This window comes from Mixophyes fleayi, chromosome 4 (assembly GCF_038048845.1).
Source record: "Mixophyes fleayi isolate aMixFle1 chromosome 4, aMixFle1.hap1, whole genome shotgun sequence".
NCBI lineage: Eukaryota > Metazoa > Chordata > Amphibia > Anura > Limnodynastidae > Mixophyes > Mixophyes fleayi.
In genome coordinates this window covers 46,805,733-46,833,350 of record NC_134405.1, presented here as the reverse complement: position 1 = coordinate 46,833,350, position 27,618 = coordinate 46,805,733, and the positions used below count along the sequence as shown (strand labels likewise).

At 40.1% G+C, this 27,618-nt stretch overlaps 21 non-coding genes across 21 annotated transcripts; all 21 read right to left on the bottom strand.

The window, feature by feature from the left end:
- Positions 1-440: 440 nt before the first annotated feature.
- Positions 441-512, bottom strand: TRNAH-GUG (transfer RNA histidin (anticodon GUG)). The gene has a single exon. It is a non-coding gene; the product is annotated as a tRNA-His (tRNA).
- An 8-nt stretch (positions 513-520) lies between these two features.
- On the bottom strand, positions 521-593 carry TRNAR-ACG (transfer RNA arginine (anticodon ACG)). The gene has a single exon. It is a non-coding gene; the product is annotated as a tRNA-Arg (tRNA).
- Positions 594-4,533: 3,940 nt separating this feature from the next.
- Positions 4,534-4,606, bottom strand: TRNAR-ACG (transfer RNA arginine (anticodon ACG)). The gene has a single exon. It is a non-coding gene; the product is annotated as a tRNA-Arg (tRNA).
- Positions 4,607-5,682: 1,076 nt separating this feature from the next.
- Positions 5,683-5,755, bottom strand: TRNAC-ACA (transfer RNA cysteine (anticodon ACA)). The gene has a single exon. It is a non-coding gene; the product is annotated as a tRNA-Cys (tRNA).
- Positions 5,756-6,829: 1,074 nt separating this feature from the next.
- Positions 6,830-6,902, bottom strand: TRNAR-ACG (transfer RNA arginine (anticodon ACG)). The gene has a single exon. It is a non-coding gene; the product is annotated as a tRNA-Arg (tRNA).
- Positions 6,903-9,127: 2,225 nt separating this feature from the next.
- Positions 9,128-9,200, bottom strand: TRNAR-ACG (transfer RNA arginine (anticodon ACG)). Its single transcript has one exon. It is a non-coding gene; the product is annotated as a tRNA-Arg (tRNA).
- Positions 9,201-10,851: 1,651 nt separating this feature from the next.
- On the bottom strand, positions 10,852-10,924 carry TRNAR-ACG (transfer RNA arginine (anticodon ACG)). Its single transcript has one exon. It is a non-coding gene; the product is annotated as a tRNA-Arg (tRNA).
- A 1,651-nt stretch (positions 10,925-12,575) lies between these two features.
- Positions 12,576-12,648, bottom strand: TRNAR-ACG (transfer RNA arginine (anticodon ACG)). The gene has a single exon. It is a non-coding gene; the product is annotated as a tRNA-Arg (tRNA).
- Positions 12,649-13,725: 1,077 nt separating this feature from the next.
- On the bottom strand, positions 13,726-13,798 carry TRNAR-ACG (transfer RNA arginine (anticodon ACG)). The gene has a single exon. It is a non-coding gene; the product is annotated as a tRNA-Arg (tRNA).
- Positions 13,799-14,875: 1,077 nt separating this feature from the next.
- On the bottom strand, positions 14,876-14,948 carry TRNAR-ACG (transfer RNA arginine (anticodon ACG)). The gene has a single exon. It is a non-coding gene; the product is annotated as a tRNA-Arg (tRNA).
- A 1,077-nt stretch (positions 14,949-16,025) lies between these two features.
- Positions 16,026-16,098, bottom strand: TRNAR-ACG (transfer RNA arginine (anticodon ACG)). Its single transcript has one exon. It is a non-coding gene; the product is annotated as a tRNA-Arg (tRNA).
- Positions 16,099-17,174: 1,076 nt separating this feature from the next.
- Positions 17,175-17,247, bottom strand: TRNAR-ACG (transfer RNA arginine (anticodon ACG)). The gene has a single exon. It is a non-coding gene; the product is annotated as a tRNA-Arg (tRNA).
- A 1,077-nt stretch (positions 17,248-18,324) lies between these two features.
- On the bottom strand, positions 18,325-18,397 carry TRNAR-ACG (transfer RNA arginine (anticodon ACG)). The gene has a single exon. It is a non-coding gene; the product is annotated as a tRNA-Arg (tRNA).
- Positions 18,398-21,624: 3,227 nt separating this feature from the next.
- On the bottom strand, positions 21,625-21,696 carry TRNAH-GUG (transfer RNA histidin (anticodon GUG)). Its single transcript has one exon. It is a non-coding gene; the product is annotated as a tRNA-His (tRNA).
- Positions 21,697-22,199: 503 nt separating this feature from the next.
- TRNAH-GUG (transfer RNA histidin (anticodon GUG)) lies at positions 22,200-22,271 on the bottom strand. Its single transcript has one exon. It is a non-coding gene; the product is annotated as a tRNA-His (tRNA).
- An 8-nt stretch (positions 22,272-22,279) lies between these two features.
- Positions 22,280-22,352, bottom strand: TRNAR-ACG (transfer RNA arginine (anticodon ACG)). Its single transcript has one exon. It is a non-coding gene; the product is annotated as a tRNA-Arg (tRNA).
- Positions 22,353-24,489: 2,137 nt separating this feature from the next.
- Positions 24,490-24,561, bottom strand: TRNAH-GUG (transfer RNA histidin (anticodon GUG)). The gene has a single exon. It is a non-coding gene; the product is annotated as a tRNA-His (tRNA).
- A 503-nt stretch (positions 24,562-25,064) lies between these two features.
- TRNAH-GUG (transfer RNA histidin (anticodon GUG)) lies at positions 25,065-25,136 on the bottom strand. Its single transcript has one exon. It is a non-coding gene; the product is annotated as a tRNA-His (tRNA).
- An 8-nt stretch (positions 25,137-25,144) lies between these two features.
- Positions 25,145-25,217, bottom strand: TRNAR-ACG (transfer RNA arginine (anticodon ACG)). Its single transcript has one exon. It is a non-coding gene; the product is annotated as a tRNA-Arg (tRNA).
- A 2,137-nt stretch (positions 25,218-27,354) lies between these two features.
- Positions 27,355-27,426, bottom strand: TRNAH-GUG (transfer RNA histidin (anticodon GUG)). Its single transcript has one exon. It is a non-coding gene; the product is annotated as a tRNA-His (tRNA).
- An 8-nt stretch (positions 27,427-27,434) lies between these two features.
- TRNAR-ACG (transfer RNA arginine (anticodon ACG)) lies at positions 27,435-27,507 on the bottom strand. Its single transcript has one exon. It is a non-coding gene; the product is annotated as a tRNA-Arg (tRNA).
- Between the last annotated feature and the right edge of the window lie 111 nt (positions 27,508-27,618).

Sequence of the window (27,618 nt, the reverse complement as noted above, 5' to 3'; positions counted from 1 at the left end):
CCATTGCGCCACTGGCACAACTGTTTTTGTATTTGATGGACTCTTTCACCACAAATTGAGAGCTGATCGAAGCCTTGCTACAGGGCTCTATGGTTATTTCAGCATATGTCACATTTTGGTAGCTGAACGAACAGTTGCTGCAGGGCTCCTTTCCCATAAATATCTCAATTTCAAGGTTCTTTGTGATTTCCAAAAGATCTTTAAAGTTTGTGATAAACATGCTCAGACAGAGTCCAAATAATCTAATTTCTTGATGTCAGGAATTTCTGTCAAGTTCCCTGTCTTTCAAGAGATTTTCTCACAACTGAAGTTTCAAAACATGTATAGATACTTTGGCAACTAGCATTATAGCGAAAAATTGCAAGCAAGTACAAAGATTCAGCATACTTTCTAAAATTCTGCTAACATTGAAAAGTTGTGACAGAGAAACAAAACTAACATGCCGTGACCCGGATTCGAACCGGGGTTGCTGCGGCCACAACGCAGAGTACTAACCACTATACGATCACGGCAACTTTTCCGAGCCAGATAGGAGTCGAACCTACAATCTTCTGATCCGTAGTCAGACACGTTATCCATTGCGCCACTGGCCCAACTGTTGCTGTATTTGATGGACTCTTTCACCACAAATTGAGAGCTGATCGAAGCCTTGCTACAGGGCTCTATGGTTATTTCAGCATATGTCACATTTTGGTAGCTGAATGAACAGTTGCTGCAGGGCTCCTTTCCCATAAATATCTCAATTTCAAGGTTCTTTATGATTTCCAAAAGATCTTTTAAGTTTGTGATGAACATGCTCAGACAGAGTCCAAATAATCTAATTTCTTGATGTCAGGAATTTCTGTCAAGTTCCCTGTCTTTCAAGAGATTTTCTCACAACTGAAGTTTCAAAACATGTATAGATACTTTGGCAACTAGCATTATAGAGAAAAATTGCAAGCAAGTACAAAGATTCAGCATACTTTCTAAAATTCTGCTAACATTGAAAAGTTGTGACAGAGAAACAAAAGTAACATGCTGTGACCCGCATTCGAACCGGGGTTGCTGCAGCCACAACGCAGAGTACTAACCACTATACGATCACGGCAACTTTTCCGAGCCAGGTAGGAGTCGCACCTACAATCTTCTGATTTGTAGTCAGACGCATTATCCATTGCGCCACTGGCCCAACTGTTGCTGTATTTGATGGACTCTTTCACCACAAATTGAGAGCTGATCGAAGCCTTGCTACAGGGCTCTATGGTTATTTCAGCATATGTAACATTTTGGTAGCTGAACGAACAGTTGCTGCAGGGCTCCTTTCCCATAAATATCTCAATTTCAAGGTTCTTTGTGATTTCCAAAAGATCTTTCAAGTTTGTGATGAACATGCTCAGACAGAATCCAAATAATCTAATTTCTTGATGTCAGGAATTTCTGTCAAGTTACCTGTCTTTCAAGAGATTTTCTCACAACTGAAGTTTCAAAACATGTATAGATACTTTGGCAACTAGCATTATAGCGAAAAATTGCAAGCAAGTACAAAGATTCAGCATACTTTCTAAAATTCTGCTAACATTGAAAAGTTGTGACAGAGAAACAAACCGTGACCTGGATTGAACTGGGGTTGCTGCGGCCACAACGCAGAGTACTAACCACCACACGATCACTGCAATTTTTCCAAACCAGGTAGGAGTCAAACCTACAATCTTCTGATCCGTAGTCAGATGCGTTATCCATTGCGCCACTGGCACAACTGTTGTTGTATTTGATGGACTCTTTCACCACAAATTGAGAGCTGATCGAAGCCTTGCTACAGGGCTCTATGGTTATTTCAGCATATGTCACATTTTGGTAGCTGAACCAACAGTTGCTGCAGGGCTCCTTTCCCATAAATATCTCAATTTCAAGGTTCTTTGTGATTTCCAAAAGATCTTTCAAGTTTGTGATGAACATGCTCAGACAGAATCCAAATAATCTAATTTCTTGATGTCAGGAATTTCTGTCAAGTTCCCAGTCTTTCAAGAGATTTTCTCACAACTTAAGTTTTAAAACATGTATAGATACTTTGGCAACTAGCATTATAGCGAAAAATTGCAAGCAAGTACAAAGATTCAGCATACTTTCTAAAATTCTGCTAACATTGAAAAGTTGTGACCGAGAAACAAAACTAACATGCCGTGACCCGGATTCGAACCTGGGTTGCTGCGGCCACAACGCAGAGTACTAACCACTATACGATCACGGCAACTTTTCCAAGCCAGGTAGGAGTCGCACCTACAATCTTCTGATCCGTAGTCAGACGCGTCATCCATTGCGCCACTGGCCCAACTGTTGCTGTATTTGATGGACTCTTTCACCACAAATTGAGAGCTGATTGAAGCCTTGCTACAGGGCTCTATGGTTATTTCAGCATATGTCACATTTTGGTAGCTGCACGAACAGTTGCTGCAGGGCTCCTTTCCCATAAATATCTCAATTTCAAGGTTCTTTATGATTTCCAAAAGATCTTTTAAGTTTGTGATGAACATGCTCAGACAGAGTCCAAATAATCTAATTTCTTGATGTCAGGAATTTCTGTCAAGTTCCCTGTCTTTCAAGAGATTTTCTCACAACTGAAGTTTCAAAACATGTATAGATACTTTGGCAACTAGCATTATAGCGAAAAATTGCAAGCAAGTACAAAGATTCAGCATACTTTCTAAAATTCTGCTAACATTGAAAAGTTGTGACAGAGAACCAAAAGTAACATGCTGTGACCCAGATTCGAACCGGGGTTGCTGCAGCCACAACGCAGAGTACTAACCACTATACGATCACGGCAACTTTTCCGAGCCAGGTAGGAGTCTCACCTACAATCTTCTGATCTGTAGTCAGACGCATTATCCATTGCGCCACTGGCCCAACTGTTGCTGTATTTGATGGACTCTTTCACCACAAATTGAGAGCTGATCGAAGCCTTGCTACAGGGCTCTATGGTTATTTCAGCATATGTAACATTTTGGTAGCTGAACGAACAGTTGCTGCAGGGCTCCTTTCCCATAAATATCTCAATTTCAAGGTTCTTTGTGATTTCCAAAAGATCTTTCAAGTTTGTGATGAACATGCTCAGACAGAATCCAAATAATCTAATTTCTTGATGTCAGGAATTTCTGTCAAGTTCCCTGTCTTTCAAAAGATTTTCTCACAACTGAAGTTTCAAAACATGTATAGATACTTTGGCAACTAGCATTATAGAGAAAAATTGCAAGCAAGTACAAAGATTCAGCATACTTTCTAAAATTCTGCTAACATTGAAAAGTTGTGACAGAGAAACAAAAGTAACATGCCGTGACCCGGATTGAACCTGGGTTGCTGCGGCCACAACGCAGAGTACTAACCACTATACGATCACTGCAATTTTTCCAAACCAGTTAGGAGTCAAAACTACAATCTTCTGATCCGTAGTCAGACACGTTATCCATTGCGCCACTGGCACAACTGTTGTTGTATTTGATGGACTCTTTCACCACAAATTGAGAGCTGATCGAAGCCTTGCTACAGGGCTCTATGGTTATTTCAGCATATGTCACATTTTGGTAGCTGAACGAACAGTTGCTGCAGGGCTCCTTTCCCATAAATATCTCAATTTCAAGGTTCTTTGTGATTTCCAAAAGATCTTTTAAGTTTGTGATGAACATGCTCAGACAGTGTCCAAATAATCTAATTTCTTGATGTCAGGAATTTCTGTCAAGTTCCCTGTCTTTCAAGAGATTTTCTCACAACTGAAGTTTCAAAACATGTATAGATACTTTGGCAACTAGCATTATAGAGAAAAATTGCAAGCAAGTACAAAGATTCAGCATACTTTCTAAAATTCTGCTAACATTGAAAAGTTGTGACAGAGAAACAAAAGTAACATGCCGTGACCCGAATTGAACCTGGGTTGCTGCGGCCACAACGCAGAGTACTAACCACTATACGATCACTGCAATTTTTCCAAACCAGTTAGGAGTCAAAACTACAATCTTCTGATCCGTAGTCAGACACGTTATCCATTGCGCCACTGGCACAACTGTTGTTGTATTTGATGGACTCTTTCACCACAAATTGAGAGCTGATCGAAGCCTTGCTACAGGGCTCTATGGTTATTTCAGCATATGTCACATTTTGGTAGCTGAACCAACAGTTGCTGCAGGGCTCCTTTCCCATAAATATCTCAATTTCAAGGTTCTTTGTGATTTCCAAAAGATCTTTCAAGTTTCTGATGAACATGCTCAGACAGAATCCAAATAATCTAATTTCTTGATGTCAGGAATTTCTGTCAAGTTACCTGTCTTTCAAGAGATTTTCTCACAACTGAAGTTTCAAAACATGTATAGATACTTTGGCAACTAGCATTATAGCGAAAAATTGCAAGCAAGTACAAAGATTCAGCATACTTTCTAAAATTCTGCTAACATTGAAAAGTTGTGACAGAGAAACAAAAGAAACATGCCGTGACCCGGATTCGTACCGGGGTTGCTGCGGCCACAACGCAGAGTACTAACCACTATACGATCACGGCAACTTTTCCGAGCCAGGTAGGAGTCGAACCTACAATCTTCTGATCCGTAGTCAGACGCGTTATCCATTGCGCCACTGGCCCAACTGTTGCTGTATTTGATGGACTCTTTCACCACAAATTGACAGCTGATCGAAGCCTTGCTACAGGGCTCTATGGTTATTTCAGCATATGTCACATTTTGGTAGCTGAACGAACAGTTGCTGCAGGGCTCCTTTCCCATAAATATCTCAATTTCAAGGTTCTTTGTGATTTCCAAAAGATCTTTTAAGTTTGTGATGAACATGCTCAGACAGAGTCCAAATAATCTAATTTCTTGATGTCAGGAATTTCTGTCAAGTTACCTGTCTTTCAAGAGATTTTCTCACAACTGAAGTTTCAAAACATGTATAGATACTTTGGCAACTAGCATTATAGCGAAAAATTGCAAGCAAGTACAAAGATTCAGCATACTTTCTAAAATTCTGCTAACATTGAAAAGTTGTGACAGAGAAACAAAACTAACATGCCGTGACCCGGATTGAACCTGGGTTGCTGCGGCCACAACGCAGAGTACTAACCACTATACGATCACTGCAATTTTTCCAAACCAGTTAGGAGTCAAAACTACAATCTTCTGATCCGTAGTCAGACATGTTATCCATTGCGCCACTGGCACAACTGTTGTTGTATTTGATGGACTCTTTCACCACAAATTGAGAGCTGATCGAAGCCTTGCTACAGGGCTCTATGGTTATTTCAGCATATGTCACATTTTGGTAGCTGAACCAACAGTTGCTGCAGGGCTCCTTTCCCATAAATATCTCAATTTCAAGGTTCTTTGTGATTTCCAAAAGATCTTTCAAGTTTCTGATGAACATGCTCTGACAGAATCCAAATAATCTAATTTCTTGATGTCAGGAATTTCTGTCAAGTTACCTGTCTTTCAAGAGATTTTCTCACAACTGAAGTTTCAAAACATGTATAGATACTTTGGCAACTAGCATTATAGCGAAAAATTGCAAGCAAGTACAAAGATTCAGCATACTTTCTAAAATTCTGCTAACATTGAAAAGTTGTGACAGAGAAACAAAAGTAACATGCCGTGACCCGGATTCGTACCGGGGTTGCTGCGGCCACAACGCAGAGTACTAACCACTATACGATCACGGCAACTTTTCCGAGCCAGGTAGGAGTCGAACCTACAATCTTCTGATCTGTAGTCAGACGCGTTATCCATTGCGCCACTGGCCCAACTGTTGCTGTATTTGATGGACTCTTTCACCACAAATTGACAGCTGATCGAAGCCTTGCTACAGGGCTCTATGGTTATTTCAGCATATGTCACATTTGGTAGCTGAACGAACAGTTGCTGCAGGGCTCCTTTCCATAAATATCTCAATTTCAAGGTTCTTTGTGATTCCCAAAAGATCTTTTAAGTTGTGATGAACATGCTCAGACAGAGTCCAAATAATCTAATTTCTTGATGTCAGGAATTTCTGTCAAGTTACCTGTCTTTCAAGAGATTTTCTCACAACTGAAGTTTCAAAACATGTATAGATACTTTGGCAACTAGCATTATAGCGAAAAATTGCAAGCAAGTACAAAGATTCAGCATACTTTCTAAAATTCTGCTAACATTGAAAAGTTGTGACAGAGAAACAAAACTAACATGCCGTGACCCGGATTCGAACCAGGGTTGCTGCGGCCACAACGCAGAGTACTAACCACCATACGATCACTGCAATTTTTCCAAACCAGGTAGGAGTCAAACCAACAATCTTCTGATCTGTAGTCAGACATGTTATCCATTGCGCCACTGGCACAGCTGTTGTTGTATTTGATGGACTCTTTCACCACAAATTGAGAGCTGATCGAAGCCTTGCTACAGGGCTCTATGGTTATTTCAGCATATGTCACATTTTGGTAGCTGAACCAACAGTTGCTGCAGGGCACCTTTCCCATAAATATCTCAATTTCAAGGTTCTTTGTGATTTCCAAAAGATCTTTCAAGTTTGTGATGAACATGCTCAGACAGAATCCAAATAATCTAATTTCTTGATGTCAGGAATTTCTGTCAAGTTACCCGTCTTTCAAGAGATTTTCTCACAACTGAGGTTTCAAAACATGTATAGATACTTTGGCAACTAGCATTATAGCGAAAAATTGCAAGCAAGTACAAAGATTCAGCATACTTTCTAAAATTCTGCTAACATTGAAAAGTTGTGACAGAGAAACAAAAGTAACATGCCGTGACCCGGATTCGTACCGGGGTTGCTGCGGCCACAACGCAGAGTACTAACCACTATACGATCACGGCAACTTTTCCGAGCCAGGTAGGAGTCGAACCTACAATCTTCTGATCCGTAGTCAGACGCGTTATCCATTGCGCCACTGGCCCAACTGTTGCCGTATTTGATGGACTCTTTCACCACAAATTGACAGCTGATCGAAGCCTTGCTACAGGGCTCTATGGTTATTTCAGCATATGTCACATTTTGGTAGCTGAACGAACAGTTGCTGCAGGGCTCCTTTCCCATAAATATCTCAATTTCAAGGTTCTTTGTGATTTCCAAAAGATCTTTTAAGTTTGTGATGAACATGCTCAGACAGTGTCCAAATAATCGAATTTCTTGATGTCAGGAATTTCTGTCAAGTTCCCTGTCTTTCAAGAGATTTTCTCACAACTGAAGTTTCAAAACATGTATAGATACTTTGGCAACTAGCATTATAGAGAAAAATTGCAAGCAAGTACAAAGATTCAGCATACTTTCTAAAATTCTGCTAACATTGAAAAGTTGTGACAGAGAAACAAAAGTAACATGCCGTGACCCGGATTGAACCTGGGTTGCTGCGGCCACAACGCAGAGTACTAACCACTATACGATCACTGCAATTTTTCCAAACCAGTTAGGAGTCAAAACTACAATCTTCTGATCCGTAGTCAGACACGTTATCCATTGCGCCACTGTCACAACTGTTGTTGTATTTGATGGACTCTTTCACCACAAATTGAGAGCTGATCGAAGCCTTGCTACAGGGCTCTATGGTTATTTCAGCAAATGTCACATTTTGGTAGCTGAACGGACAGTTGCTGCAGGGCTCCTTTCCCATAAATATCTCAATTTCAAGGTTCTTTGTGATTTCCAAAAGATCTTTCAAATTTCTGATGAACATGCTCAGACAGAATCCAAATAATCTAATTTCTTGATGTCAGGAATTTCTGTCAAGTTACCTGTCTTTCAAGAGATTTTCTCACAACTGAAGTTTCAAAACATGTATAGATACTTTGGCAACTAGCATTATAGCGAAAAATTGCAAGCAAGTACAAAGATTCAGCATACTTTCTAAAATTCTGCTAACATTGAAAAGTTGTGACAGAGAAACAAAACTAACATGCCGTGACCTGGTTTCAAACCAAGGTTGCTGCTGCCACAACGCAGAATACTAACCACTATACGATCACGGCAATTTTTCCAAACCAGTTAGGAGTCAAAACTACAATCTTCTGATCCGTAGTCAGACACGTTATCCATTGCGCCACTGGCACAACTGTTGTTGTATTTGATGGACTCTTTCACCACAAATTGAGAGCTGATCGAAGCCTTGCTACAGGGCTCTATGGTTATTTCAGCATATGTCACATTTTGGTAGCTGAACGAACAGTTGCTGCAGGGCTCCTTTCCCATAAATATCTCAATTTCAAGGTTCTTTGTGATTTCCAAAAGATCTTTTAAGTTTGTGATGAACATGCTCAGACAGTGTCCAAATAATCTAATTTCTTGATGTCAGGAATTTCTGTCAAGTTCCCTGTCTTTCAAGAGATTTTCTCACAACTGAAGTTTCAAAACATGTATAGATACTTTGGCAACTAGCATTATAGAGAAAAATTGCAAGCAAGTACAAAGATTCAGCATACTTTCTAAAATTCTGCTAACATTGAAAAGTTGTGACAGAGAAACAAAAGTAACATGCCGTGACCCGGATTGAACCTGGGTTGCTGCGGCCACAACGCAGAGTACTAACCACTATACGATCACTGCAATTTTTCCAAACCAGTTAGGAGTCAAAACTACAATCTTCTGATCCGTAGTCAGACACGTTATCCATTGCGCCACTGGCACAACTGTTGTTGTATTTGATGGACTCTTTCACCACAAATTGAGAGCTGATCGAAGCCTTGCTACAGGGCTCTATGGTTATTTCAGCATATGTCACATTTTGGTAGCTGAACCAACAGTTGCTGCAGGGCTCCTTTCCCATAAATATCTCAATTTCAAGGTTCTTTGTGATTTCCAAAAGATCTTTCAAGTTTCTGATGAACATGCTCAGACAGAATCCAAATAATCTAATTTCTTGATGTCAGGAATTTCTGTCAAGTTACCTGTCTTTCAAGAGATTTTCTCACAACTGAAGTTTCAAAACATGTATAGATACTTTGGCAACTAGCATTATAGCGAAAAATTGCAAGCAAGTACAAAGATTCAGCATACTTTCTAAAATTCTGCTAACATTGAAAAGTTGTGACAGAGAAACAAAAGAAACATGCCGTGACCCGGATTCGTACCGGGGTTGCTGCGGCCACAACGCAGAGTACTAACCACTATACGATCACGGCAACTTTTCCGAGCCAGGTAGGAGTCGAACCTACAATCTTCTGATCCGTAGTCAGACGCGTTATCCATTGCGCCACTGGCCCAACTGTTGCTGTATTTGATGGACTCTTTCACCACAAATTGACAGCTGATCGAAGCCTTGCTACAGGGCTCTATGGTTATTTCAGCATATGTCACATTTTGGTAGCTGAACGAACAGTTGCTGCAGGGCTCCTTTCCCATAAATATCTCAATTTCAAGGTTCTTTGTGATTTCCAAAAGATCTTTTAAGTTTGTGATGAACATGCTCAGACAGAGTCCAAATAATCTAATTTCTTGATGTCAGGAATTTCTGTCAAGTTACCTGTCTTTCAAGAGATTTTCTCACAACTGAAGTTTCAAAACATGTATAGATACTTTGGCAACTAGCATTATAGCGAAAAATTGCAAGCAAGTACAAAGATTCAGCATACTTTCTAAAATTCTGCTAACATTGAAAAGTTGTGACAGAGAAACAAAAGTAACATGCCGTGACCCGGATTGAACCTGGGTTGCTGCGGCCACAACGCAGAGTACTAACCACTATACGATCACTGCAATTTTTCCAAACCAGTTAGGAGTCAAAACTACAATCTTCTGATCCGTAGTCAGACACGTTATCCATTGCGCCACTGGCACAACTGTTGTTGTATTTGATGGACTCTTTCACCACAAATTGAGAGCTGAACGAAGCCTTGCTACAGGGCTCTATGGTTATTTCAGCATATGTCACATTTTGGTAGCTGAACCAACAGTTGCTGCAGGGCTCCTTTCCCATAAATATCTCAATTTCAAGGTTCTTTGTGATTTCCAAAAGATCTTTCAAGTTTCTGATGAACATGCTCTGACAGAATCCAAATAATCTAATTTCTTGATGTCAGGAATTTCTGTCAAGTTACCCGTCTTTCAAGAGATTTTCTCACAACTGAAGTTTCAAAACATGTATAGATACTTTGGCAACTAGCATTATAGCGAAAAATTGCAAGCAAGTACAAAGATTCAGCATACTTTCTAAAATTCTGCTAACATTGAAAAGTTGTGACAGAGAAACAAAACTAACATGCCGTGACCCGGATTCGAACCAGGGTTGCTGCGGCCACAACGCAGAGTACTAACCACTATACGATCACTGCAATTTTTCCAAACCAGGTAGGAGTCAAACCAACAATCTTCTGATCTGTAGTCAGACATGTTATCCATTGCGCCACTGGCACAGCTGTTGTTGTATTTGATGGACTCTTTCACCACAAATTGAGAGCTGATCGAAGCCTTGCTACAGGGCTCTATGGTTATTTCAGCATATGTCACATTTTGGTAGCTGAACCAACAGTTGCTGCAGGGCACCTTTCCCATAAATATCTCAATTTCAAGGTTCTTTGTGATTTCCAAAAGATCTTTCAAGTTTGTGATGAACATGCTCAGACAGAATCCAAATAATCTAATTTCTTGATGTCAGGAATTTCTGTCAAGTTACCCGTCTTTCAAGAGATTTTCTCACAACTGAGGTTTCAAAACATGTATAGATACTTTGGCAACTAGCATTATAGCGAAAAATTGCAAGCAAGTACAAAGATTCAGCATACTTTCTAAAATTCTGCTAACATTGAAAAGTTGTGACAGAGAAACAAAAGTAACATGCCGTGACCCGGATTCGTACCGGGGTTGCTGCGGCCACAACGCAGAGTACTAACCACTATACGATCACGGCAACTTTTCCGAGCCAGGTAGGAGTTGAACCTACAATCTTCTGATCCGTAGTCAGACGCGTTATCCATTGCGCCACTGGCCCAACTGTTGCTGTATTTGATGGACTCTTTCACCACAAATTGACAGCTGATCGAAGCCTTGCTACAGGGCTCTATGGTTATTTCAGCATATGTCACATTTTGGTAGCTGAACGAACAGTTGCTGCAGGGCTCCTTTCCCATAAATATCTCAATTTCAAGGTTCTTTGTGATTTCCAAAAGATCTTTTAAGTTTGTGATGAACATGCTCAGACAGTGTCCAAATAATCTAATTTCTTGATGTCAGGAATTTCTGTCAAGTTCCCTGTCTTTCAAGAGATTTTCTCACAACTGAAGTTTCAAAACATGTATAGATACTTTGGCAACTAGCATTATAGAGAAAAATTGCAAGCAAGTACAAAGATTCAGCATACTTTCTAAAATTCTGCTAACATTGAAAAGTTGTGACAGAGAAACAAAAGTAACATGCCGTGACCCGGATTGAACCTGGGTTGCTGCGGCCACAACGCAGAGTACTAACCACTATACGATCACTGCAATTTTTCCAAACCAGTTAGGAGTCAAAACTACAATCTTCTGATCCGTAGTCAGACACGTTATCCATTGCGCCACTGTCACAACTGTTGTTGTATTTGATGGACTCTTTCACCACAAATTGAGAGCTGATCGAAGCCTTGCTACAGGGCTCTATGGTTATTTCAGCATATGTCACATTTTGGTAGCTGAACCAACAGTTGCTGCAGGGCTCCTTTCCCATAAATATCTCAATTTCAAGGTTCTTTGTGATTTCCAAAAGATCTTTCAAGTTTGTGATGAACATGCTCAGACAGAATTCAAATAATCTAATTTCTTGATGTCAGGAATTTCTGTCAAGTTCCCAGTCTTTCAAGAGATTTTCTCACAACTTAAGTTTTAAAACATGTATAGATACTTTGGCAACTAGTATTATAGAGAAAAATTGCAAGCAAGTACAAAGATTCAGCATACTTTCTAAAATTCTGCTAACATTAAAAAGTTGTGACAGAGAAACAAAACTAACATGCCGTGACCCGGATTCGAACCGGGGTTGCTGCGGCCACAACGCAGAGTACTAACCACCAAACGATCACTGCAATTTTTCCAAACCAGGTAGGAGTCGCACCTAAAATCTTCTGATCTGTAGTCAGATGCGTTATCCATTGCGCCACTGGCATAACTGTTTTTGTATTTGATGGACTCTTTCACCACAAATTGAGAGCTGATCGAAGCCTTGCTACAGGGCTCTATGGTTATTTCAGCATATGTCACATTTTGGTAGCTGAACGAACAGTTGCTGCAGGGCTCCTTTCCCATAAATATCTCAATTTCAAGGTTCTTTGTGATTTCCAAAAGATCTTTAAAGTTTGTGATAAACATGCTCAGACAGAGTCCAAATAATCTAATTTCTTGATGTCAGGAATTTCTGTCAAGTTCCCTGTCTTTCAAGAGATTTTCTCACAACTGAAGTTTCAAAACATGTATAGATACTTTGGCAACTAGCATTATAGCGAAAAATTGCAAGCAAGTACAAAGATTCAGCATACTTTCTAAAATTCTGCTAACATTGAAAAGTTGTGACAGAGAAACAAAACTAACATGCCGTGACCTGGTTTCAAACCAAGGTTGCTGCTGCCACAACGCAGAATACTAACCACTATACGATCACGGCAACTTTTCCGAGCCAGGTAGGAGTCGAACCTACAATCTTCTGATCCGTAGTCAGACGCGTTATCCATTGCGCCACTGGCCCAACTGTTGCTGTGTTTGATGGACTCTTTCACCACAAATTGAGAGCTGATCGAAGCCTTGCTACAGGGCTCTATGGTTATTTCAGCATATGTCACATTTTGGTAGCTGAACCAACAGTTGCTACAGGGCTCCTTTCCCATAAATATCTCAATTTCAAGGTTCTTTGTGATTTCCAAAAGATCTTTCAAGTTTGTGATGAACATGCTCAGACAGAATTCAAATAATCTAATTTCTTGATGTCAGGAATTTCTGTCAAGTTCCCAGTGTTTCAAGAGATTTTCTCACAACTTAAGTTTTAAAACATGTATAGATACTTTGGCAACTAGTATTATAGAGAAAAATTGCAAGCAAGTACAAAGATTCAGCATACTTTCTAAAATTCTGCTAACATTAAAAAGTTGTGACAGAGAAACAAAACTAACATGCCGTGACCCGGATTCAAACCGGGGTTGCTGCGGCCACAACGCAGAGTACTAACCACCAAACGATCACTGCAATTTTTCCAAACCAGGTAGGAGTCGCACCTACAATCTTCTGATCTGTAGTCAGACGTGTTATCCATTGCGCCACTGGCACAACTGTTTTTGTATTTGATGGACTCTTTCACCACAAATTGAGAGCTGATCGAAGCCTTGCTACAGGGCTCTATGGTTATTTCAGCATATGTCACATTTTGGTAGCTGAACGAACAGTTGCTGCAGGGCTCCTTTCCCATAAATATCTCAATTTCAAGGTTCTTTGTGATTTCCAAAAGATCTTTAAAGTTTGTGATAAACATGCTCAGACAGAGTCCAAATAATCTAATTTCTTGATGTCAGGAATTTCTGTCAAGTTCCCTGTCTTTCAAGAGATTTTCTCACAACTGAAGTTTCAAAACATGTATAGATACTTTGGCAACTAGCATTATAGCGAAAAATTGCAAGCAAGTACAAAGATTCAGCATACTTTCTAAAATTCTGCTAACATTGAAAAGTTGTGACAGAGAAACAAAACTAACATGCCGTGACCTGGTTTCAAACCAAGGTTGCTGCTGCCACAACGCAGAATACTAACCACTATACGATCACGGCAACTTTTCCGAGCCAGGTAGGAGTCGAACCTACAATCTTCTGATCCGTAGTCAGACGCGTTATCCATTGCGCCACTGGCCCAACTGTTGCTGTATTTGATGGACTCTTTCACCACAAATTGAGAGCTGATCGAAGCCTTGCTACAGGGCTCTATGGTTATTTCAGCATATGTCACATTTTGGTAGCTGAACCAACAGTTGCTACAGGGCTCCTTTCCCATAAATATCTCAATTTCAAGGTTCTTTGTGATTTCCAAAAGATCTTTCAAGTTTGTGATGAACATGCTCAGACAGAATTCAAATAATCTAATTTCTTGATGTCAGGAATTTCTGTCAAGTTCCCAGTGTTTCAAGAGATTTTCTCACAACTTAAGTTTTAAAACATGTATAGATACTTTGGCAACTAGTATTATAGAGAAAAATTGCAAGCAAGTACAAAGATTCAGCATACTTTCTAAAATTCTGCTAACATTAAAAAGTTGTGACAGAGAAACAAAACTAACATGCCGTGACCCGGATTCAAACCGGGGTTGCTGCGGCCACAACGCAGAGTACTAACCACCAAACGATCACTGCAATTTTTCCAAACCAGGTAGGAGTCGCACCTACAATCTTCTGATCTGTAGTCAGACGTGTTATCCATTGCGCCACTGGCACAACTGTTTTTGTATTTGATGGACTCTTTCACCACAAATTGAGAGCTGATCGAAGCCTTGCTACAGGGCTCTATGGTTATTTCAGCATATGTCACATTTTGGTAGCTGAACGAACAGTTGCTGCAGGGCTCCTTTCCCATAAATATCTCAATTTCAAGGTTCTTTGTGATTTCCAAAAGATCTTTAAAGTTTGTGATAAACATGCTCAGACAGAGTCCAAATAATCTAATTTCTTGATGTCAGGAATTTCTGTCAAGTTCCCTGTCTTTCAAGAGATTTTCTCACAACTGAAGTTTCAAAACATGTATAGATACTTTGGCAACTAGCATTATAGCGAAAAATTGCAAGCAAGTACAAAGATTCAGCATACTTTCTAAAATTCTGCTAACATTGAAAAGTTGTGACAGAGAAACAAAACTAACATGCCGTGACCTGGTTTCAAACCAAGGTTGCTGCTGCCACAACGCAGAATACTAACCACTATACGATCACGGCAACTTTTCCGAGCCAGGTAGGAGTCGAACCTACAATCTTCTGATCCGTAGTCAGACGCGTTATCCATTGCGCCACTGGCCCAACTGTTGCTGTGTTTGATGGACTCTTTCACCACAAATTGAGAGCTGATCGAAGCCTTGCTACAGGGCTCTATGGTTATTTCAGCATATGTCACATTTTGGTAGCTGAACCAACAGTTGCTGCAGGGCTCCTTTCCCATAAATATCTCAATTTCAAGGTTCTTTGTGATTTCCAAAAGATCTTTTAAGTTTGTGATGAACATGCTCAGACAGAATTCAAATAATCTAATTTCTTGATGTCAGGAATTTCTGTCAAGTTCCCTGTCTTTCAAGAGATTTTCTCACAACTGAAGTTTCAAAACATGTATAGATACTTTGGCAACTAGTATTATAGAGAAAAATTGCAAGCAAGTACAAAGATTCAGCATACTTTCTAAAATTCTGCTAACATTAAAAAGTTGTGACAGAGAAACAAAACTAACATGCCGTGACCCGGATTCAAACCGGGGTTGCTGCGGCCACAACGCAGAGTACTAACCACCAAACGATCACTGCAATTTTTCCAAACCAGGTAGGAGTCGCACCTACAATCTTCTGATCTGTAGTCAGACGCGTTATCCATTGCGCCACTGGCACAACTGTTTTTGTATTTGATGGACTCTTTCACCACAAATTGAGAGCTGATCGAAGCCTTGCTACAGGGCTCTATGGTTATTTCAGCATATGTCACATTTTGGTAGCTGAACGAACAGTTGCTGCAGGGCTCCTTTCCCATAAATATCTCAATTTCAAGGTTCTTTGTGATTTCCAAAAGATCTTTAAAGTTTGTGATAAACATGCTCAGACAGAGTCCAAATAATCTAATTTCTTGATGTCAGGAATTTCTGTCAAGTTCCCTGTCTTTCAAGAGATTTTCTCACAACTGAAGTTTCAAAACATGTATAGATACTTTGGCAACTAGCATTATAGCGAAAAATTGCAAGCAAGTACAAAGATTCAGCATACTTTCTAAAATTCTGCTAACATTGAAAAGTTGTGACAGAGAAACAAAACTAACATGCCGTGACCTGGTTTCAAACCAAGGTTGCTGCTGCCACAACGCAGAATACTAACCACTATACGATCACGGCAACTTTTCCGAGCCAGGTAGGAGTCGAACCTACAATCTTCTGATCCGTAGTCAGACGCGTTATCCATTGCGCCACTGGCCCAACTGTTGCTGTATTTGATGGACTCTTTCACCACAAATTGAGAGCTGATCGAAGCCTTGCTACAGGGCTCTATGGTTATTTCAGCATATGTCACATTTTGGTAGCTGAACCAACAGTTGCTGCAGGGCTCCTTTCCCATAAATATCTCAATTTCAAGGTTCTTTGTGATTTCCAAAAGATCTTTTAAGTTTGTGATGAACATGCTCAGACAGAGTCATAATAATCTAATTTCTTGATGTCAGGAATTTCTGTCAAGTTCCCTGTCTTTCAAGAGATTTTCTCACAACTGAAGTTTCAAAACATGTATAGATACTTTGGCAACTAGCATTATAGAGAAAAATTGCAAGCAAGTACAAAGATTCAGCATACTTTCTAAAATTCTGCTAACATTGAAAAGTTGTGACAGAGAAACAAAAGTAACATGCCGTGACCCGGATTGAACCGGGGTTGCTGCGGCCACAACGCAGAGTACTATCCACTATACGATCACTGCAATTTTTCCAAACCAGGTAGGAGTCTAAACTACAATCTTCTGATCCGTAGTCAGACACGTTATCCATTGCGCCACTGGCACAACTGTTGTTGTATTTGATGGACTCTTTCACCACAAATTGAGAGCTGATCGAAGCCTTGCTACAGGGCTCTATGGTTATTTCAGCATATGTCACATTTTGGTAGCTGAACCAACAATTGCTGCAGGGCTCCTTTCCCATAAATATCTCAATTTCAAGGTTCTTTGTGATTTCCAAAAGATCTTTCAAGTTTGTGATGAACATGCTCAGACAGAATCCAAATAATCTAATTTCTTGATGTCAGGAATTTCTGTCAAGTTCCCTGTCTTTCAAGAGATTTTCTCACAACTGAAGTTTCAAAACATGTATAGATACTTTGGCAACTAGCATTATAGCGAAAAATTGCAAGCAAGTACAAAGATTCAGCATACTTTCTAAAATTCTGCTAACATTGAAAAGTTGTGACAGAGAAACAAAACTAACATGCCGTGACCTGGTTTCAAACCAAGGTTGCTGCTGCCACAACGCAGAATACTAACCACTATACGATCACGGCAACTTTTCCGAGCCAGGTAGGAGTCGAACCTACAATCTTCTGATCCGTAGTCAGATGCGTTATCCATTGCGCCACTGGCCCAACTGATGCTGTATTTGATGGACTCTTTCACCACAAATTGAGAGCTGATCGAAGCCTTGCTACAGGGCTCTATGGTTATTTCAGCATATGTCACATTTTGGTAGCTGAACCAACAGTTGCTGCAGGGCTCCTTTCCCATAAATATCTCAATTTCAAGGTTCTTTGTGATTTCCAAAAGATCTTTCAAGTTTGTGATGAACATGCTCAGACAGAATTCAAATAATCTAATTTCTTGATGTCAGGAATTTCTGTCAAGTTCCCAGTGTTTCAAGAGATTTTCTCACAACTTAAGTTTTAAAACATGTATAGATACTTTGGCAACTAGTATTATAGAGAAAAATTGCAAGCAAGTACAAAGATTCAGCATACTTTCTAAAATTCTGCTAACATTAAAAAGTTGTGACAGAGAAACAAAACTAACATGCCGTGACCCGGATTCAAACCGGGGTTGCTGCGGCCACAACGCAGAGTACTAACCACCAAACGATCACTGCAATTTTTCCAAACCAGGTAGGAGTCGCACCTACAATCTTCTGATCTGTAGTCAGACGCGTTATCCATTGCGCCACTGGCACAACTGTTTTTGTATTTGATGGACTCTTTCACCACAAATTTAGAGCTGATCGAAGCCTTGCTACAGGGCTCTATGGTTATTTCAGCATATGTCACATTTTGGTAGCTGAACGAACAGTTGCTGCAGGGCTCCTTTCCCATAAATATCTCAATTTCAAGGTTCTTTGTGATTTCCAAAAGATCTTTAAAGTTTGTGATAAACATGCTCAGACAGAGTCCAAATAATCTAATTTCTTGATGTCAGGAATTTCTGTCAAGTTCCCTGTCTTTCAAGAGATTTTCTCACAACTGAAGTTTCAAAACATGTATAGATACTTTGGCAACTAGCATTATAGCGAAAAATTGCAAGCAAGTACAAAGATTCAGCATACTTTCTAAAATTCTGCTAACATTGAAAAGTTGTGACAGAGAAACAAAACTAACATGCCGTGACCTGGTTTCAAACCAAGGTTGCTGCTGCCACAACGCAGAATACTAACCACTATACGATCACGGCAACTTTTCCGAGCCAGGTAGGAGTTGAACCTACAATCTTCTGATCCGTAGTCAGACGCGTTATCCATTGCGCCACTGGCCCAACTGTTGCTGTATTTGATGGACTCTTTCACCACAAATTGAGAGCTGATCGAAGCCTTGCTACAGGGCTCTATGGTTATTTCAGCATATGTCACATTTTGGTAGCTGAACCAACAGTTGCTGCAGGGCTCCTTTCCCATAAATATCTCAATTTCAAGGTTCTTTGTGATTTCCAAAAGATCTTTTAAGTTTGTGATGAACATGCTCAGACAGAGTCATAATAATCTAATTTCTTGATGTCAGGAATTTCTGTCAAGTTCCCTGTCTTTCAAGAGATTTTCTCACAACTGAAGTTTCAAAACATGTATAGATACTTTGGCAACTAGCATTATAGAGAAAAATTGCAAGCAAGTACAAAGATTCAGCATACTTTCTAAAATTCTGCTAACATTGAAAAGTTGTGACAGAGAAACAAAAGTAACATGCCGTGACCCGGATTGAACCGGGGTTGCTGCGGCCACAACGCAGAGTACTATCCACTATACGATCACTGCAATTTTTCCAAACCAGGTAGGAGTCTAAACTACAATCTTCTGATCCGTAGTCAGACACGTTATCCATTGCGCCACTGGCACAACTGTTGTTGTATTTGATGGACTCTTTCACCACAAATTGAGAGCTGATCGAAGCCTTGCTACAGGGCTCTATGGTTATTTCAGCATATGTCACATTTTGGTAGCTGAACCAACAATTGCTGCAGGGCTCCTTTCCCATAAATATCTCAATTTCAAGGTTCTTTGTGATTTCCAAAAGATCTTTCAAGTTTGTGATGAACATGCTCAGACAGAATCCAAATAATCTAATTTCTTGATGTCAGGAATTTCTGTCAAGTTCCCTGTCTTTCAAGAGATTTTCTCACAACTGAAGTTTCAAAACATGTATAGATACTTTGGCAACTAGCATTATAGCGAAAAATTGAAAGCAAGTACAAAGATTCAGCATACTTTCTAAAATTCTGCTAACATTGAAAAGTAGTGACAGAGAAACAAAAGTAACATGCCGTGACCCGGGGTTGCTGCGGCCACAACGCAGAGTACTAACCACCAAACGATCACTGCAATTTTTCCAAACCAGGTAGGAGTCGCACCTATAATCTTCTGATCTGTAGTCAGACGCGTTATCCATTGCGCCACTGGCACAACTGTTTTTGTATTTGATGGACTCTTTCACCACAAATTGAGAGCTGATCGAAGCCTTGCTACAGGGCTCTATGGTTATTTCAGCATATGTCACATTTTGGTAGCTGAACGAACAGTTGCTGCAGGGCTCCTTTCCCATAAATATCTCAATTTCAAGGTTCTTTGTGATTTCCAAAAGATCTTTAAAGTTTGTGATAAACATGCTCAGACAGAGTCCAAATAATCTAATTTCTTGATGTCAGGAATTTCTGTCAAGTTCCCTGTCTTTCAAGAGATTTTCTCACAACTGAAGTTTCAAAACATGTATAGATACTTTGGCAACTAACATTATAGAGAAAAATTGAAAGCAAGTACAAAGATTCAGCATACTTTCTAAAATTCTGCTAACATTGAAAAGTTGTGACAGAGAACCAAAAGTAACATGCTGTGACCTGGATTCGAACCGTGGTTGCTGCTGTCACAATGGAGAGTACTAACCACCATACGATCACTGCAATTTTTCCAAACCAGTTAGGAGTCAAACCTATAATCTTCTGATCCGTAGTCAGACACGTTATCCATTGCACCACTGGCACAACTGTTGTTGTATTTGATGGACTCTTTCACCACAAATTGAGAGCTGATCGAAGCCTTGCTACAGGGCTCTATGGTTATTTCAGCATATGTCACATTTTGGTAGCTGAACCAACAGTTGCTGCAGGGCTCCTTTCCCATAAATATCTCAATTTCAAGGTTCTTTGTGATTTCCAAAAGATCTTTCAAGTTTGTGATGAACATACTCAGACAGAATCCAAATAATCTAATTTCTTGATGTCAGGAATTTCTGTCAAGTTCCCTGTCTTTCAAGAGATTTTCTCACAACTGAAGTTTCAAAACATGTATAGATACTTTGGCAACTAGCATTATAGCGAAAAATTGCAAGCAAGTACAAAGATTCAGCATACTTTCTAAAATTCTGCTAACATTGAAAAGTAGTGACAGAGAAACAAAAGTAACATGCCGTGACCCGGGGTTGCTGCGGCCACAACGCAGAGTACTAACCACCAAACGATCACTGCAATTTTTCCGAGCCAGGTAGGAGTCGCACCTACAATCTTCTGATCTGTAGTCAGACGCATTATCCATTGCGCCACTGGCCCAACTGTTGCTGTATTTGATGGACTCTTTCACCACAAATTGAGAGCTGATCGAAGCCTTGCTACAGGGCTCTATGGTTATTTCAGCATATGTCACATTTTGGTAGCTGAACGAACAGTTGCTGCAGGGCTCCTTTCCCATAAATATCTCAATTTCAAGGTTCTTTATGATTTCCAAAAGATCTTTTAAGTTTGTGATGAACATGCTCAGACAGAGTCCAAATAATCTAATTTCTTGATGTCAGGAATTTCTGTCAAGTTCAAAACATGTATAGATACTTTGGCAACTAGCATTATAGCGAAAAATTGCAAGCAAGTACAAAGATTCAGCATACTTTCTAAAATTCTGCTAACATTGAAAAGTTGTGACAGAGAAACAAACCGTGACCTGGATTGAACCGGGGTTGCTGCGGCCACAACACAGAGTACTAACCACCACACGATCACTGCAATTTTTCCAAACCAGGTAGGAGTCGAACCTACAATCTTCTGATCTGTAGTCAGATGCGTTATCCATTGCGCCACTGGCACAACTGTTGTTGTATTTGATGGACTCTTTCACCACAAATTGAGAGCTGATCGAAGCCTTGCTACAGGGCTCTATGGTTATTTCAGCATATGTCACATTTTGGTAGCTGAACCAACAGTTGCTGCAGGGCTCCTTTCCCATAAATATCTCAATTTCAAGGTTCTTTGTGATTTCCAAAAGATCTTTCAAGTTTGTGATGAACATGCTCAGAGAGAATCCAAATAATCTAATTTCTTGATGTCAGGAATTTCTGTCAAGTTCCCAGTCTTTCAAGAGATTTTCTCACAACTTAAGTTTTAAAACATGTATAGATACTTTGGCAACTAGCATTATAGCGAAAAATTGCAAGCAAGTACAAAGATTCAGCATACTTTCTAAAATTCTGCTAACATTGAAAAGTTGTGACAGAGAAACAAAACTAACATGCCGTGACCCGGATTCGAACCGGGGTTGCTGCGGCCACAACGCAGAGTACTAACCACTATACGATCACGGCAACTTTTCCAAGCCAGGTAGGAGTCGCACCTACAATCTTCTGATCTGTAGTCAGACGCATTATCCATTGCGCCACTGGCACAACTGTTCTTGTATTTGATGGACTCTTTCACCACAAATTGAGAGCTGATCGAAGCCTTGCTACAGGGCTCTATGGTTATTTCAGCATATGTCACATTTTGGTAGCTGAACGAACAGTTGCTGCAGGGCTCCTTTCCAATAAATATCTCAATTTCAAGGTTCTTTGTGATTTCCAAAAGATCTTTCAAGTTTGTGATGAACATGCTCAGACAGAATCCAAATAATCTAATTTCTTGATGTCAGTAATTTCTGTCAAGTTACCCGTCTTTCAAGAGATTTTCTCACAACTGAAGTTTCAAAACATGTATAGATACTTTGGCAACTAGCATTATAGCGAAAAATTGCAAGCAAGTACAAAGATTCAGCATACTTTCTAAAATTCTGCTAACATTGAAAAGTTGTGACAGAGAAACAAAAGTAACATGCCGTGACCCGGATTCGAACCGGGGTTGCTGCGGCCACAACGCAGAGTACTAACCACTATACGATCACGGCAACTTTTCCGAGCCAGGTAGGAGTCGAACCTACAATCTTCTGATCCGTAGTCAGACGCGTTATCCATTGCGCCACTGGCCCAACTGTTGCTGTATTTGATGGACTCTTTCACCACAAATTGAGAGCTGATCGAAGCCTTGCTACAGGGCTCTATGGTTATTTCAGCATATGTCACATTTTGGTAGCTGAACGAACAGTTGCTGCAGGGCTCCTTTCCCATAAATATCTTAATTTCAAGGTTCTTTATGATTTCCAAAAGATCTTTTAAGTTTGTGATGAACATGCTCAGACAGAGTCCAAATAATCTAATTTCTTGATGTCAGGAATTTCTGTCAAGTTCCCTGTCTTTCAAGAGATTTTCTCACAACTGAAGTTTCAAAACATGTATAGATACTTTGGCAACTAGCATTATAGCGAAAAATTGCAAGCAAGTACAAAGATTCAGCATACTTTCTAAAATTCTGCTAACATTGAAAAGTTGTGACAGAGAAACAAACCGTGACCTGGATTGAACCGGGGTTGCTGCGGCCATAACACAGAGTACTAACCACCACACGATCACTGCAATTTTTCCAAACCAGGTAGGAGTCGAACCTACAATCTTCTGATCTGTAGTCAGATGCGTTATCCATTGCGCCACTGGCACAACTGTTGTTGTATTTGATGGACTCTTTCACCACAAATTGAGAGCTGATCGAAGCCTTGCTACAGGGCTCTATGGTTATTTCAGCATATGTCACATTTTGGTAGCTGAACCAACAGTTGCTGCAGGGCTCCTTTCCCATAAATATCTCAATTTCAAGGTTCTTTGTGATTTCCAAAAGATCTTTCAAGTTTGTGATGAACATGCTCAGACAGAATCCAAATAATCTAATTTCTTGATGTCAGGAATTTCTGTCAAGTTCCCAGTCTTTCAAGAGATTTTCTCACAACTTAAGTTTTAAAACATGTATAGATACTTTGGCAACTAGCATTATAGCAAAAAATTGCAAGCAAGTACAAAGATTCAGCATACTTTCTAAAATTCTGCTAACATTGAAAAGTTGTGACAGAGAAACAAAAGTAACATGCCGTGACCCGGATTCGAACCTGGGTTGCTGCGGCCACAACACAGAGTACTAACCACCACACGATCACTGCAATTTTTCCAAACCAGGTAGGAGTCGAACCTACAATCTTCTGATCTGTAGTCAGATGCGTTATCCATTGCGCCACTGGCACAACTGTTGTTGTATTTGATGGACTCTTTCACCACAAATTGAGAGCTGATCGAAGCCTTGCTACAGGGCTCTATGGTTATTTCAGCATATGTCACATTTTGGTAGCTGAACGAACAGTTGCTGCAGGGCTCCTTTCCCATAAATATCTCAATTTCAAGGTTCTTTGTGATTTCCAAAAGATTTTTCAAGTTTGTGATGAACATGCTCAGACAGAATCCAAATAATCTAATTTCTTGATGTCAGGAATTTCTGTCAAGTTCCCAGTCTTTCAAGAGATTTTCTCACAACTTAAGTTTTAAAACATGTATAGATACTTTGGCAACTAGCATTATAGCGAAAAATTGCAAGCAAGTACAAAGATTCAGCATACTTTCTAAAATTCTGCTAACATTGAAAAGTTGTGACAGAGAAACAAAACTAACATGCCGTGACCCGGATTCAAAACGGGGTTGCTGCGGCCACAACGCAGAGTACTAACCACTATACGATCACGGCAACTTTTCCAAGCCAGGTAGGAGTCGCACCTACAATCTTCTGATCTGTAGTCAGATGCGTTATCCATTGCGCCACTGGCACAACTGTTTTTGTATTTGATGGACTCTTTCACCACAAATTGAGAGCTGATCGAAGCCTTGCTACAGGGCTCTATGGTTATTTCAGCATATGTCACATTTTGGTAGCTGAACGAACAGTTGCTGCAGGGCTCCTTTCCCATAAATATCTCAATTTCAAGGTTCTTTGTGATTTCCAAAAGATTTTTCAAGTTTGTGATGAACATGCTCAGACAGAATCCAAATAATCTAATTTCTTGATGTCAGGAATTTCTGTCAAGTTCCCAGTCTTTCAAGAGATTTTCTCACAACTTAAGTTTTAAAACATGTATAGATACTTTGGCAACTAGCATTATAGCGAAAAATTGCAAGCAAGTACAAAGATTCAGCATACTTTCTAAAATTCTGCTAACATTGAAAAGTTGTGACAGAGAAACAAAACTAACATGCCGTGACCCGGATTCGAACCGGGGTTGCTGCGGCCACAACGCAGAGTACTAACCACTATACGATCACGGCAACTTTTCCAAGCCAGGTAGGAGTCGCACCTACAATCTTCTGATCTGTAGTCAGACGCATTATCCATTGCGCCACTGGCACAACTGTTCTTGTATTTGATGGACTCTTTCACCACAAATTGAGAGCTGATCGAAGCCTTGCTACAGGGCTCTATGGTTATTTCAGCATATGTCACATTTTGGTAGCTGAACGAACAGTTGCTGCAGGGCTCCTTTCCAATAAATATCTCAATTTCAAGGTTCTTTGTGATTTCCAAAAGATCTTTCAAGTTTGTGATGAACATGCTCAGACAGAATCCAAATAATCTAATTTCTTGATGTCAGTAATTTCTGTCAAGTTACCCGTCTTTCAAGAGATTTTCTCACAACTGAAGTTTCAAAACATGTATAGATACTTTGGCAACTAGCATTATAGCGAAAAATTGCAAGCAAGTACAAAGATTCAGCATACTTTCTAAAATTCTGCTAACATTGAAAAGTTGTGACAGAGAAACAAAAGTAACATGCCGTGACCCGGATTCGAACCGGGGTTGCTGCGGCCACAACGCAGAGTACTAACCACTATACGATCACGGCAACTTTTCCGAGCCAGGTAGGAGTCGAACCTACAATCTTCTGATCCGTAGTCAGACGCGTTATCCATTGCGCCACTGGCCCAACTGTTGCTGTATTTGATGGACTCTTTCACCACAAATGGAGAGCTGATCGAAGCCTTGCTACAGGGCTCTATGGTTATTTCAGCATATGTCACATTTTGGTAGCTGAACGAACAGTTGCTGCAGGGCTCCTTTCCCATAAATATCTTAATTTCAAGGTTCTTTATGATTTCCAAAAGATCTTTTAAGTTTGTGATGAACATGCTCAGACAGAGTCCAAATAATCTAATTTCTTGATGTCAGGAATTTCTGTCAAGTTCCCTGTCTTTCAAGAGATTTTCTCACAACTGAAGTTTCAAAACATGTATAGATACTTTGGCAACTAGCATTATAGCGAAAAATTGCAAGCAAGTACAAAGATTCAGCATACTTTCTAAAATTCTGCTAACATTGAAAAGTTGTGACAGAGAAACAAACCGTGACCTGGATTGAACCGGGGTTGCTGCGGCCATAACACAGAGTACTAACCACCACACGATCACTGCAATTTTTCCAAACCAGGTAGGAGTCGAACCTACAATCTTCTGATCTGTAGTCAGATGCGTTATCCATTGCGCCACTGGCACAACTGTTGTTGTATTTGATGGACTCTTTCACCACAAATTGAGAGCTGATCGAAGCCTTGCTACAGGGCTCTATGGTTATTTCAGCATATGTCACATTTTGGTAGCTGAACCAACAGTTGCTGCAGGGCTCCTTTCCCATAAATATCTCAATTTCAAGGTTCTTTGTGATTTCCAAAAGATCTTTCAAGTTTGTGATGAACATGCTCAGACAGAATCCAAATAATCTAATTTCTTGATGTCAGGAATTTCTGTCAAGTTCCCAGTCTTTCAAGAGATTTTCTCACAACTTAAGTTTTAAAACATGTATAGATACTTTGGCAACTAGCATTATAGCAAAAAATTGCAAGCAAGTACAAAGATTCAGCATACTTTCTAAAATTCTGCTAACATTGAAAAGTTGTGACAGAGAAACAAAAGTAACATGCCGTGACCCGGATTCGAACCTGGGTTGCTGCGGCCACAACACAGAGTACTAACCACCACACGATCACTGCAATTTTTCCAAACCAGGTAGGAGTCGAACCTACAATCTTCTGATCTGTAGTCAGATGCGTTATCCATTGCGCCACTGGCACAACTGTTGTTGTATTTGATGGACTCTTTCACCACAAATTGAGAGCTGATCGAAGCCTTGCTACAGGGCTCTATGGTTATTTCAGCATATGTCACATTTTGGTAGCTGAACGAACAGTTGCTGCAGGGCTCCTTTCCCATAAATATCTCAATTTCAAGGTTCTTTGTGATTTCCAAAAGATTTTTCAAGTTTGTGATGAACATGCTCAGACAGAATCCAAATAATCTAATTTCTTGATGTCAGGAATTTCTGTCAAGTTCCCAGTCTTTCAAGAGATTTTCTCACAACTTAAGTTTTAAAACATGTATAGATACTTTGGCAACTAGCATTATAGCGAAAAATTGCAAGCAAGTACAAAGATTCAGCATACTTTCTAAAATTCTGCTAACATTGAAAAGTTGTGACAGAGAAACAAAACTAACATGCCGTGACCCGGATTCGAAACGGGGTTGCTGCGGCCACAACGCAGAGTACTAACCACTATACGATCACGGCAACTTTTCCAAGCCAGGTAGGAGTCGCACCTACAATCTTCTGATCTGTAGTCAGACGCGTTATCCATTGCGCCACTGGCACAACTGTTCTTATATTTGATGGACTCTTTCACCACAAATTGAGAGCTGATCGAAGCCTTGCTACAGGGCTCTATGGTTATTTCAGCATATGTCACATTTTGGTAGCTGAACGAACAGTTGCTGCAGGGCTCCTTTCCAATAAATATCTCAATTTCAAGGTTCTTTGTGATTTCCAAAAGATCTTTCAAGTTTGTGATGAACATGCTCAGACAGAATCCAAATAATCTAATTTCTTGATGTCAGGAATTTCTGTCAAGTTACCCGTCTTTCAAGAGATTTTCTCACAACTGAAGTTTCAAAACATGTATAGATACTTTGGCAACTAGCATTATAGCGAAAAATTGCAAGCAAGTACAAAGATTCAGCATACTTTCTAAAATTCTGCTAACATTGAAAAGTTGTGACAGAGAAACAAAAGTAACATGCCGTGACCCGGATTCGAACCGGGGTTGCTGCGGCCACAACGCAGAGTACTAACCACTATACGATCACGGCAACTTTTCCGAGCCAGGTAGGAGTCGAACCTACAATCTTCTGATCCGTAGTCAGACGCGTTATCCATTGCGCCACTGGCCCAACTGTTGCTGTATTTGATGGACTCTTTCACCACAAATTGAGAGCTGATCGAAGCCTTGCTACAGGGCTCTATGGTTATTTCAGCATATGTCACATTTTGGTAGCTGAACG